Below are 13,165 nucleotides of genomic sequence, written 5' to 3'. Positions count from 1 at the left end.
GAATTTCAAGCCGCTTCGGCGCGATGCGTGGGAGTTGTGAATATTTCTTCAAAGCAAAGGTGTGAAACCCGAAATTATCGTATACCGCATAGCTACAGAGTAAAAGTGACGAATCAGAGCTGAAAATCAATCAAGTCTTTTAGTCAAAAAAACAACCAAACGGGTTCGATCGGCTGATGAATGATGAATCGAACTGTTGTGTGGGGAAGTCTTAAAAAAATGAGTATCATTGAGCGACGAAGATCGTAAACATTTGCATAATTACGTGTCTTCTGAACTTCACAAAACATGAGCTGCCGAAAAAAGATTTGATAGAGTGCAAGTTGCGTTTAACATGTTAAACGATATCTACTGATGCGATGATTGCATAGAAATGAGCACATTAATATACTTTCGCTGTTGTTGTCTTTCAGTATTTTTATTTATATATTAGAAACTAGCAGAGTTCGAGCTTCAAATACCGAGCAAACCTGGCAGCTCACTCCATAGCTTTCTGCTTTCTCTTTGTACATAAAATAAGTGTTGACGAGGATATGAAAATATATTACAATCAAAAATTGACATTTTCTGGCATTTGACAATTTCTTTCAGTAACACGTCAAAATTTGGCTCGCACTTCGCGACAATCCGACCTGCTCGCAGGTTCAATTGGCGTACTTTTTCAATGTGACCAAATCAACAGCCACCCACGTAATAAATGAATTTTTGTCGACAGCCAGAAAGACTGGATCCAAGGTACATCGAAAGCTGGAGGTCAAAAAATGTCAAAAAAGTAATCAGCTCTTTCACGCGAAACCCCAGCATCTTCGATCGAGATGTCGCCCGCAAGTTGTCGTCTACAACCGAGTGTTGTTTACAATCGTGTCCCGGGCTAAACACGAACCGGAATATCGATTTACAAGACTGTAGAGGCTCAAAATCGAAACGATAAGCGATCGCAAAAGCTGTATTTTATGAGATGCTGATGAAATTTTGAAACTTGCATCAATACAAACTTTGAACATAGTTCTGAACACATTGAGCAAACGAGGTTCGCCAAAATATATATCGTGTGGCAGGCCATCTGTTCCTGTAACTTGAAGAGCGGCATTTATGTCGCGAACAGTTCTATCAACCAAGATATTTATGTGCAGAAGTATCAGAAAAAACGTCAATAATCTTTCTTCAAACAGTACAGTTGTAGCATTCTGAATTGGTCGGATTTTGCATTATGCCATTACGAGAAAAATACCATGGCCTGCAAAGTATGCCGCAAACAATAACCCTCGCAAAACTTAACAGATTCATTTAACAAATTTTAGACAAAGTGACGATCTGCGGTGACGGAACAGTCGGTGATAACAAAGAGTGTCATTTCCGTAGATTGACATTCACATTCGGAGCAAAACAGGTAACGACTTTTTTCTGGTCGTTAGGGAAACTGTTTTCCGGAGTGTATCGTATAAAAATAAGAATTGCCATAGATATCCGTAGATGTGATGGAAAGAGTCAAACATTAGGCATGGAAATATGCAGCAATTCTTTTATGCTGTCTGGATTGAACTTGAAAAAGAAACTTGAAATTTGACAAAATTATAAAAAGTACTACCGACGCAAGATCAATTTAGACACATTCCTGTAAGATAAATTTTTTATTGTAACACCCGTTAAAATTGTATGATTTGCACTTTTTTTTTGTTGAATCTCAGAAAAATAATTGCCGAGATTTGCACCGCTGAGTACTCGGCAATCATCTTAGTAAAATATAAAATTGCGGAGTCTTGGGAAACTTAAATTTGACAATCGTCAGTTATTACCGGAATTGTCAAAAAGTTTACTGTCTGTTACGCAAAAGCAACGAAGTGAATTTTATGAATTACTGAGCCTTCAGTAATTGAAAATAAACAAAGCATCCGTTTTTTTTATGTTTATTTCAATTGGGTATCAAAATTTCATTTCATTTCCGCCCAAAAATACAAAAAATCGCATTACATTACTTTTGTTTTGAAGTCGTTTTATTGTAATACATATGCATTTCGGACTGAACGCCGATTATCGAACATGTTGGTTGACATGTCGTTGAAGTTCTTCGGCATATCCTATAATGACTTTTGACAGTGAAAGCAGGATCTGAAAGAAGCTTTCTATGTATAATTAACAATTTTTTGTAGTTATTATACTTACTAGATAGATCGTAGATTCTTACGTCTTCATTTTGGGCCAACTAAATTTTTTCTAATGACCATCGGAAATTTCGTCAAAGAATAAGTGCCAAGCGAAAATCGAAAACTTAAATGACGGTTATCTAGCAAAATTTTGGCAAAAACTAACACATATTTCGAAATTTCGCAAATGTATTTGCTGGCTTCGGAATACTTGTTAATCACCGATGAGTTCAGCACAAGATTTTGACAGATCTATACAAAAAGCTGCTTTTTGAAGAAAAAGCAGCAAAATCTACTAAACGAATGTCCTAAAACATAATATTGATTGCTGAGCAATCAGCATCATGTGTGTTGCCGATCAGTCTCGGCATTTTACTTTACCGAGCTCGACAATTTTATTCCAAGTGCGAAGGATGAAGCTTGTTCAGTTCTGACGTCACGCTAAAAATTCTAAAACATTAGATTAGATGAACAAGCGTTCATTCTTGACAGTTCAGCAGTTTTGCCTTATGTCTGTTTTATGTTAAACCAAGCTGCCTTACGAACATGTAAACAGTACGGCTGAATTGTCAAATAAATTGTGGTTAGCAGGTACGGTAAAAAAATTTAATTCGTAATAAAGAAATAACGTCTTTATGTATTGCTCGAAGATATTGTTAGTTTTTTCAAAAACATAACAATTTGTGTAAAATTACATCAGGAATGATTACCCCCACTGGTTGAATTACATCAGGAATGTTTACCCCCACTGGTTGAAAATTCGATAAATAACACATTCTTCCTGATAACGATGACGTGCCATTTGAGCCAATTTGTTCTGATAACGGTCAATAAGCTATTTGTCAACATTCACCTTGAGAAGAAATTTTCGATGATTATAAATATATATAATTCCACTTGTATGATATCCATAACTGTAAAATAAGGTACCGATCGAGATGAATAAGCTCACCTTTTTGCCTATTTCACTATGAAGGAAAACTATGGTCGTCAAATGGTGAGATAACTAAGTCCTCACAAGTCCCTATCTCATGCCTCCCCGAGCGTCTATGATGACATTTGGTCAATAGAACGGCGTCGACTGGGTGCTATCGCCTTCTGCGTTAGTAGCAGAATGAGAGGGTGCGAAATGGCTTGTAGGTTGAAGCCCATCCTAAAGTGCAGTGTTTATCATAGTATATTACAACATATAATTGTGTTGTTTATTACATCATGTATTATTATTATTATTATTATTATTAGAAGAGCGTAACTTACACTGCGATATTACCTTTTATATTGTATCATAGCATATTATTTCATATATTATCGTCTTACACTATTTTATGTTTAGTATATAAATGTTGTATGGTATTATACTGCATTGCATTATATCATATTATATTGTATTATATTGTATTATATTTTATTATATTATATAATATTATATTATATTGTATTCTATTGTATTGTGTTATATTGTATTGCATTATGTTGTATTATATTATATTATATTATAGGGTTTATTATTAGTAGTACTACGTACCTCTGCGCAAAATATAAATTTGTTTTCCTTATAAGTTATCATTTTTAAAGTAACTTTCAACTAAATGTCAAGGTCGTCACAAGCTGAGCTTCATGCCTACACGTGTGTCTGTGGTGACAAATGGTCGATGGAATGCGTTGATGGCAGAATGAGAGGATGAGAAATGACATATAAATTCAAGTAATATAATATCATAGCATATCGCAACATATCATTTTATTTATTCTATTATTTATTATATAATTCGTTGTACTATATTATATTGTTTTTTATTGTTATTTTCATTATTATATTTATTGTTATTATTATTAATTTGTCATCAATAATAATAACATATATTATTTTTATAGATGTGGATATTATTATTATTATTAGAAGAGAAATATTCTACTTCCTGCAGTATTGCCAAGATAAGAGCATAACTTACACTACATTAACTGTTATTTTATATCATTGTATTATATTATATTAAATTAAAATATATTATATTATGTTATGTTATATTATATTATTTTGTAATCTATTATATCATTTTATGTTATATTAATTTCATTACACTTCATTGTATTTATCAATATAAAACATTTTGCACGGAGGCGTAAAGGGAAGGGAGCATCAGGGCATCGGACGAATTGATGACTGGACGAGGGATTGTGGATAGCCAGCCCAAGTCACTTGAAGGAAACTTGTTTCCTTCTGAAGGTTTGAAATGAGTCTGACGCGCCCTTCTCAAACAAACCATCAGGCGGGTTCAAGCATGTATAGCGATATGCTTCATCCATGCACTGGATATTATGGTTGGAAGAGCATCTTTTATTCCCGCGGAATACGAGTAAGCGACTCTACTTACGTATCCGCCCAACCCTTTTTGTTCGCTTTTCGGTAACAGCTATAGTAAGAAGGTGAGTGGATGAGTCATATCGGGGCTACTGTAAGTCTACCCGCATCCACTGGCAAGTCCTTGAACTGATGGTGGCTTCACTTCACATCACATCACATCACATCACATTTCACTATGAAGGAAAACTACAAGCGGGAAAAATCATGATAGTTTAAAACGACAAATCCATTAGTTGCCAATCAAATCTAAAAATAAGAATTTCAACCCACAGTGGAATTATTTTAAACCGAGATATTGTGAATTCGAACCAGATTGTTTCGAACAAATCCATAGTCCCACGACAAAAGGGCCTAGAACATTTCCTTTCTTTGTTTACTTTCACTTTCGATTATTACGGAGCCACAACCGAAATTTCTTGAAAGTGAAATAAATATCCAAAGTAAATCGAAATATAAAATCAATCGGGTAAATAGTGAAAGAAACGGTAAACAAAGACAAACTGTTGTTCCCTTGTAGGCCCTTTTTCGAAGAACTTGGTTGTTGAAAAAATAACTAATAACGATTTATTTTATTGAAATGGTTACAAATTTGGTTTAACATAACAAATATTGTTGCTTGAAACTACAAAACAAGATATTTGATTTTTCTAAATGAATTAGATTGTTTCAATAAATGTTTTGACCAAAATAACAAATATTTGTGCGTTTCTGCCAATTTCTTGATAAACGTTTTCATAGTAAATTTAACTGGCGAAATCAGTTCAACTAACTTTGAATAAAGGTACACACTTAAAACTTAATGTTGTTCTCGGCGAAAGAAGATCCGAAAACGAACGGAAACGCGATATTTTACTGAAGTTTCGGCTAAGATAGCCGAAGAAAATCTTCCGGTTTATTATTTCCGATTTCTCGGCAATTCAAAATGTTATTCAGTTTTGTAAATTACCGTGTTTACCAGCAATTGGTCGTTTTGCCGAAATCAGTAATTTAATGGTATCAACTTTCCGAAATCTCGGTAAACAACTTTTAGACAACCGGTAATTTTTCTTCAGTGCAAAACTGAGTGATGTAAATAAATGCATGTGTTCATATGTGGAATTAGTTGCAAAAAACAATTGAATCCGATTGTAGCGATGTGTTCTGTGATATTAAGAAAACATTTGTTCAGTGTTCGACGATTATTCGTGACAAGAAATCCCACAGAGCGCTAATTTACTGTATGTTTCTTCAAATATTCAATGTTTTGTCGTCCTTTACTATGGGGCACCTTTTCAAAATTAGCCATATGGAAGAATGGGCAGAACTTAATCGTGAATATCTCGACTTGTATTAACGGCAGCACATAATTCTTCCACTGTTTAATCGAAAATATGATCAGGAATTTAGGATCATATTTTGAACAGTGTGAGATAACCACAAACAACTCAAAAATTAAGAGCGCAACTTCTGCGAGGTTGAAAAAAGAAACGCACAGGTCGTAGTTTTCATTTGACTTCCGGTCGTCAAGGCGAGAAGACACATTAAGCCAGTTTGGCATCATTTGGCACTGTGAGCGGATGTGTTGCGGTTTGTTCGCAAAGCTAGTTTCAATTCAAATAAGAGCAATTGCGTCAGTCAGCAGAGCTACTGGTCGTTTGCAGTGGAGAGAAAGAAAACGAAAAGTGAACAACATTATGTAAAATCAGTCGTTCTAATGACTCTAAATGTTATCTAAAGAACTATAAAGATTACTTCTTAGCAAATCGAAGGTAAAAATCATCAGTTTAGTGAAAATCTAAAATAATTTGATTTGCTTCAAGCAGTTTTCGCTGTACGAAAATAGTTCGAGAAAAATGTACTAAATATCCACAATTTTGTCCTTCTAAAAGGCAGGAATGAATTCTGTACAGCATATTGATAGTTTCTTTCAATGAAATAGACAAATCCGATATGATACAAAATTCTGTAAGTAACCGCCCATTTATGAAAAAGCTACAAACGAAATCAAGTAAAAAGGGGGACAGTTTCACAATTCACACAATCGATCAACTATCAATTCGAAAGTATAAAGAATTCGTGTCAGTTTTATTCGTATTCACGACATCCAGTTATGTCTCTGACATTACACACCCGAACTTTTATTGAGTCATTACTTTCTTTGTAGCCGGAATCTGATTTTATGCGAAAACCGACTTGTGTTCTCTACTGTAAATAACATGGAGTCCATGCATCCATTCTACGGCATATATGTTTGGTAATATTCTATTCAAAGTTTTTCCAAGATTCGGGGAAAAAATCTTAGTGTGCTTTAGTTTTAAGGAAAAATTATGAGTGATCCAATGCTTTACAGTAAGGTAAGAAGAGCGTTTCTTTGGTCTGGTGTTAAAATTTAATAGAGTTAAATATCGTTAGCCAAGATTCTCTCTTCAAAGTAAATTTCAATCTATTTTCAAATTGAAATTGTGATTTGCTCTGATCATAAATACGGAAAAGTTATTAAACGGGGACACCTACCGCAAAAACAAATTTCACCAAGCCCCTCGGTTGTCAACGTAAGGACACCAAAAAAACTCTCATCTCTCGTGGAATGGTTTATCACTCGCTCGCTCTCTCTCTCTCTCGCACTCGCGCACGACGATTTTACCTCAGCAAACCTGCTTGCTGCTCATTTCGCTCAGTCAGAACGAAGGAAGATGGCGTATCGAACGTCCACTGTACGGCGGTCTCCTGTTGTCTCTCCAGTGTAGAAGAGTGTTATACAGTGCAAGTGCTGTCTGTCTTTGGTCCCCCTTGACATCAAAGAAAAAAGGGACAAATCCTGAGTGAATGTGTCGTTTTTATTCGCCAATTATCTTCTGAAAAGTGACTGAAATCGTGTCCGTGGATTGTGCAACGTTTTCGCGGAACCCGCCGGGACCGTTTCGGACAGTTGGTACGAGTGACCGTGCGTGTTTTAAGTGTGAAAAGTGGACCAGAACCTGAAGTGGAATTTCGATCCCGATCCCGAGCTGGCCGAACGGTACGACGACAGGAGCAGCGGGGCATGAAGAAGAGTAGGTTTCCTTCCTTTTGGTTTTGATTTTCCTTTGGCTGGCTGGATGGCTGCTGCTGCTGTTCTCGAATCTGGAATCGCTTCTTCTCATTCACCTATAAGTGCAAACACAAGCACATACATGCATACACACATGCCCAAAAGGCGACACTACAGCAGTGAATGCTGGAAGAAGCTGAAGAATGTGGAAGATTTGCGAGGGGTCGGTCGGTCGGTTGGTCGGTTGGTTGTGGCCGGAAGAGGGGAAAATGGGTACCGTCAGCGGTCAGAGTGAGGTGAGGGGGAGGACTCAAATTTTCATCTGTCTCACGATCCTGCACAAACACAATCGCGCATGCACATCATGCAACGATAAACAAGCATCAGCAACAGCAGCAGCAGAAGTAGGAGGGGAGTCGAGTTTGCCGACAGGAGACTGCCGGGTTGCCAGTTTTCGGATGGAATAGAAATCGACCCAATTTCGATCGTTACTAGAATAGCAATCAGAGCTTCTGTTATTCGAAGGATTGCCGGTTAATTTTGTAGTGTGAATCAATTTACGCTGGCAGGCGGGAATCCTAGTTTTCGATTCATTTATCGATACAAAATATTTCAACTTCACAACTCAGGAAACGTACTTTTCTTTGCGTTTCGTCTTAGACTCGTCAGTGCAGAGCAGTTCAAATATTTCTTTTGTTTCGTTACCGATTGTAACTTAATTAGTCATTCGTTTTTTTTTTGGTCTGTTGACTTAATTTTAGCTGTAAGCCACAGAACATGTAAGCTTCTTATGTTGTGATGTTTATTTATACAATAATGAAAGTTTTATTGAAAATTGTAAAATTACGAATAAAATGCCTGCTTTTGTAACCACAATTACGAGTTTCCTCAAAATTAAACCATCTTGTTGATGTTTCTTTACGTTTCGTCTTCGACTCGTCAGTGCATAACAGTTTCCGTTAAATTATTATGCCACCCAGTAGCTCAACATAAACCGCTAAGCAAGCGTCAAATTTTCCACTAAAGTGCAACGTTTTTATCACGTTTATTAATTCGTAGTAGAAAAAACGGATTCTGTAACATTTTATCTAACGACTCGAACCGTAACAAATCCTGTTACCAAATGTCACCTGCCATCGGATGGCAACCCGGTCGGACTAGCAACCATTGGCACTGGCTTCGATCGTGTTCGTTTTCCGAAGTTGCACGCAGCCTACTACCTCTTTCTTTGGCCCTTTCGTCGTCGGCGATGTAACACTGTATTGGTGTCAGGAGGCTGTCTGAGTTTGATGGTGTACGTGGTAAGTTGCGTTTTTTTACTGCTGCTGTTGTTCTTGCTGCTGTATCTTCTTGTCTGCTGGCTGGCTCACTCTCGGAGTCCGAAAGCTATACACTTTGTCAAGCCTGTCGAATTGGGTGCGGCGGCGAGGTGCGGGTTGACTGCGAAGAGAAAGGTGTTCCAGCCGAGCTTGAGAGGGTGGACTGACTCGCAACGATGGTTTCATACGAATAGAGGTAGGAAAAAAAACAAGCAAAAACAGCAACAACAACAGCAGCAGCACCAGCAACACGAGTGGAGAGCAAAGGAAGGAAAAATGTCAGCTACGATTCGTCCGCACTAGCGCAAGAAGTCAGTCTCGTTCGATCGCTCAATAACTCAGGGCACTTTGGGTGTGTGTATGTGTGTGCGTGTCTTTTGCATGGTGGGCTCCTGGTGGGAAGCAGGCATAGATAGACGACGCAAGGATCGTGTGTGAGGCGAAAATACCGCCGGTGGTCGGACCCGCTTGCAGCGATTTGTATGTGTTTAGGATGGGTTGAAGATTTTTCGGTGTTTTGCATTCGGCTTGGGTGGAAGGACATTTTGCACGTACATACTCGGTTTTTGACAGGAGCACCGAGAGGTTGTGTGCACGCAGCAGTCGAGAGAAAGAGAAAATAGCGAACGAGACGGGGCGCGAGGTGGTCTTTTGTGTGAGTTCATTTTCATTGTATAGAAGAAAAGCTTCTTGAAATATTGTCCTTGGGATGAAGATGCAGATTGCAGGTAGTTGAACGAACCAGGTGGAATCGGAAACTTGTGCAAAAAATAAAAAAAGTGAAACCTAGTGGTGTATTATGGATTTCTGATGAAGTGACAGAAAAGTGATGTGTTGAGCACAGTGCACTGGATTCGTGCCTGTTTCGGCGATGAAATATCGGTTAGAGGTTTCTTTTCTGCATTCGGTGTCGCGAAGTGTGCTGGGATTGAACTGGTAGTTTAGTTTTGCACTTGGTTTTGAATTGTCTTTTTTGTATTAGAAAAGTAATTACTTTCGAATTTGTCTACCAACTCGGTAAGTACGTTTGTATTTTTGGAAGAGACTCCGATCGATGCATATCAGTTCATCTTGAATCGCTAAGCAGACTTAAATCTTAACTTCCACAGGTTGAAACTTAGTCAACAATAATCAATTCCTTTTTTGTTTTTACTCTAAAACAGTGCATCACAGTGAAATAAGTCGTTGAGAAAATAGTTTGTGAATTATTCATAGTTCATTTCTAGAAAAACCTTTGTTTGTCACAGCTTACCAAAACAGCATTACAGCAACAACTTTACATCAATTTCGGTGATAATTGACCTAATTTTAAAAACCTTTATGCTGCAAGTTTTCGTGTTTATTGTTTCGACAAGTGATAAATGATTGGTTCATAAGTTTACTGGACATCGAACTATATTGTGGTATTTCAAAAATTTCTTGGCAGTCAAATGTCATCATTCATTTGATTATTCTATAGCTTAACAATTTATGACAAATCCGAGAATCACTTTGGAATAAAATTTCGATTTCAATTAAACTTGATAAATTGGGACTCATTACCGGAGATGGAGTGTTAAAACGGGTATCGTTCGTTTCGTGATGTTAATGCGAATTTTCAGCTTCATTTTTCTCTTCAAATTCAGAAATATTTCGATTTTCAATTTAATTTTCACTAAACTAAATTTCGACTAGTTTTGCAATGAAAGGGGCCTTTAAAATTCTGCATATTAGCGTTTCCTTGATACCGCAGTTGAACATCATTTTTTTTGTCAATGTCGCTTTGGTGTTCGATAGATACACAAATTAATGGAGAAACGGAAAAAATTGAGTGGGTAATGTCGAAGACGTTACTTGATGACATAAATACGAATAACAAATTGCTTAAAGCAGTTCAAATTCTCTGCCTAGTAGTACAATTTGAACCGCTAAGATTGTCGAACCAATTTTGATCACATTCGTTTATTATCATATGATAAAGCAGAAAAAACTTTTTAATATTACGTTGGTGGGAAAACCCGACTTCCTAAAAAATCGGTATAAAATAAGTATTGTTTGCAAAAATCCGTATAAAATTCCAGTGAATGTTTTATTTCGCAAAGTTCGTATATTTTACCATTGTACTTGAAAATCAGTAGAATACTGAAAAATCCGTATATCGTGGTCTTTCACGTAAATTTCCGAAGTTACATAATTTATTTTCAAGCGGAACTCCGAAGTTATGCGTTTTTAAGCGGATTTTCGAAGCTATACGATTTTTATGCGTCGTTTATTTCCTAAGTCGTACGGTTTTTTTACGCAGATATCCGAAGCTACGCAGTTTTTCTTATGCGGATTACTGAAATTAAGCTGTTTTTAAGCGGATTTTTGAAGGTACATCATTTCGTTTTATGCGATACTCCGATGTTACGTGTTTTTAACCAAATTTTCGAAGCTACGCGTTTTTTCGGAAGTTTTTTTTACGCGTATTTCCGAAGTTTTATGGAGATTTCCGACGGTATGTAGTTTTCTATGCGAATTTCTTAATTTACTCAGTTTTTTTTTACGCGGGTTTCCAAAGTTACACAATTATTTTTTTACGCGAATTTCCGAAATTGCGCAGTTTCTTTGTAAGAGAATTTCCGAAGCTAGGCGTTTTCTTTTACGCGGATTTCCGAAGTTACGCAAATTCTTTCACACGGATTTCCAAATTTAGGCGAATTTTCAAAGTTACGCGCATTTTCTTTTTACGCGAAGTTTTGAAGTAAAGCGTTTTTTATGCAGGCTTTTGAAGATACGAGATTTTTTTCGCAGATTTTCAAAGCTACGCAGTTTCGTTTTACGCGAATTTCCGAAGTTATGCAGTTTGCGAATTGTTCAAGTTCTTTACGAAGATTTCCGAAGTTTCGCGGTTTTTTTATGCGGATTAAGGAATTACGCCTTTTTATCCGGAGTTTACGCAATTTCTTTTTACGTGAATTTTCGATGCTACGCAGTTTCTTTTTACGCGGATTTTCGATGCCACGCAGTTTCTTTTTACGCGGATTTCCGAAGTTTACGCGGATTTCTGTAGTTACGTAGTTTACTTTTAGTGTTATCGGATTTTTTACATGTTTTTTACAAAGATTTCCAAAGTTACGTACGGATTTCCGAAGTTCCGAAGATTTATGAATTTACGCACTTTCTTTTTACGCGAATTTCCGAAGTTATTCAGTTTTTTACGCAAATTTCCGAAGTTAAGCGGAGTCACGTAGTTTTTTACTGAAATTTACAAACTGAAATTTACATTTACAAGTCACGTAGTTTTTTACTGAAATTTACAAAGTTACGTGTTGTTTTATGCAAATTTCCGAAGTTACGTAGTTTTTTAACCGGATTTCCGAAGTAACGCGGTTTTTTATACGTGGATCTCCGAAGTTACGCGATTTTTTCATGCAGATTTCCGAAGCTTCGCGGATTTCTTAAGTAACGCAGTTTCCTTTCAGTTTTATCGGTTTTTACATGTTTTTTATCACGTGGACTTCCGAACTTACGCGATGTTTTATGTGGATTTCCTAAGTTACGCAGATATCTGAAGTTACACAGCTCATTTTTTACGCGTATCTCGGAAGTTACGCGTTTTTTCACGCAAAAATTCCGAAGTCACGCAGTTCATTTCTGGAGTTACGCAGTTTCTTTTTACGCGAATTTCTGAATCTACGCAGTTTCTTCGCACGCGAATCTCCGAAGTTAAGCGAACTTTCAAAATTACGCGGTTTTCTACTGGGGTTTTCGAAGTTACATGTTTTTACTCGATTTCCCGAAGTTAGCCGTTTTCAAACGCGGATTTTCAAAGTGTAGTAGTTTTTTTACGCGAAGTTTTCGAGTTTTTAGCGGATTTCCGAAGTTAGGCAATCTCGTTTCACACGAATCCCCAAAGTTAAACAAATTTTTAAAGTTACGCGGGTTCTTACTTCGAATTTCGAAGTTACGCGGATTTCTTTCGGTTTTTTTTCTACAGGGATCTCCGAAGTTACGCGATTTTTTCATGCAGATTTCCGAACCTACGAAGATATCTGAAGTTACACAGTTCCTTTTTCACGCGGATTTCGGAAGTTACGCAGTTTATTTTTACGCAAATTCCTGGAGTTACGCTGTTCTTTTACGCGAATATCCAAAATTACGATTTCCGAAGTTGCGCGGTTTTTTCTACGGGGATCTCCGAAGTTACGCGGTTAAACAGTTTATTTTTACGCGATTTTCCGAAGTTACGCAGTTTCTTTTTACGCGAATTTCCGAAGTTACGCAGTCTCTTTTTACGCGATCTTTCGAAGTTACGCAGATTTCCGAAGTTACGTGGATTTCCGAAGTTACGGAGTTTCTTTTTACG

At 37.0% G+C, this 13,165-nt stretch overlaps 1 protein-coding gene across 10 annotated transcripts in view; it reads left to right on the top strand.

The window, feature by feature from the left end:
* Positions 1-7,178: 7,178 nt before the first annotated feature.
* The window catches only part of LOC131425916 (ephrin type-B receptor 1), a 166,327-nt gene continuing 160,340 nt past the window's right edge, over positions 7,179-13,165 (top strand). For 9 of the 10 annotated variants that reach the window (XM_058588209.1, XM_058588218.1, XM_058588215.1 and 6 more), the window contains exon 1: positions 7,179-7,541. The gene's annotated coding sequence lies outside the window, so the exon portion shown is untranslated. Of the gene's footprint in view, positions 7,542-9,553; positions 9,856-13,165 lie in introns of all 10 variants that reach the window. The other variant, XM_058588210.1, reaches the window with a different exon arrangement.

The sequence above is a fragment of the Malaya genurostris genome, chromosome 1, assembly GCF_030247185.1.
Source record: "Malaya genurostris strain Urasoe2022 chromosome 1, Malgen_1.1, whole genome shotgun sequence".
Taxonomy (NCBI): Eukaryota; Metazoa; Arthropoda; class Insecta; order Diptera; family Culicidae; genus Malaya; species Malaya genurostris.
This window is presented reverse-complemented; position numbering and strand designations above follow the sequence as displayed.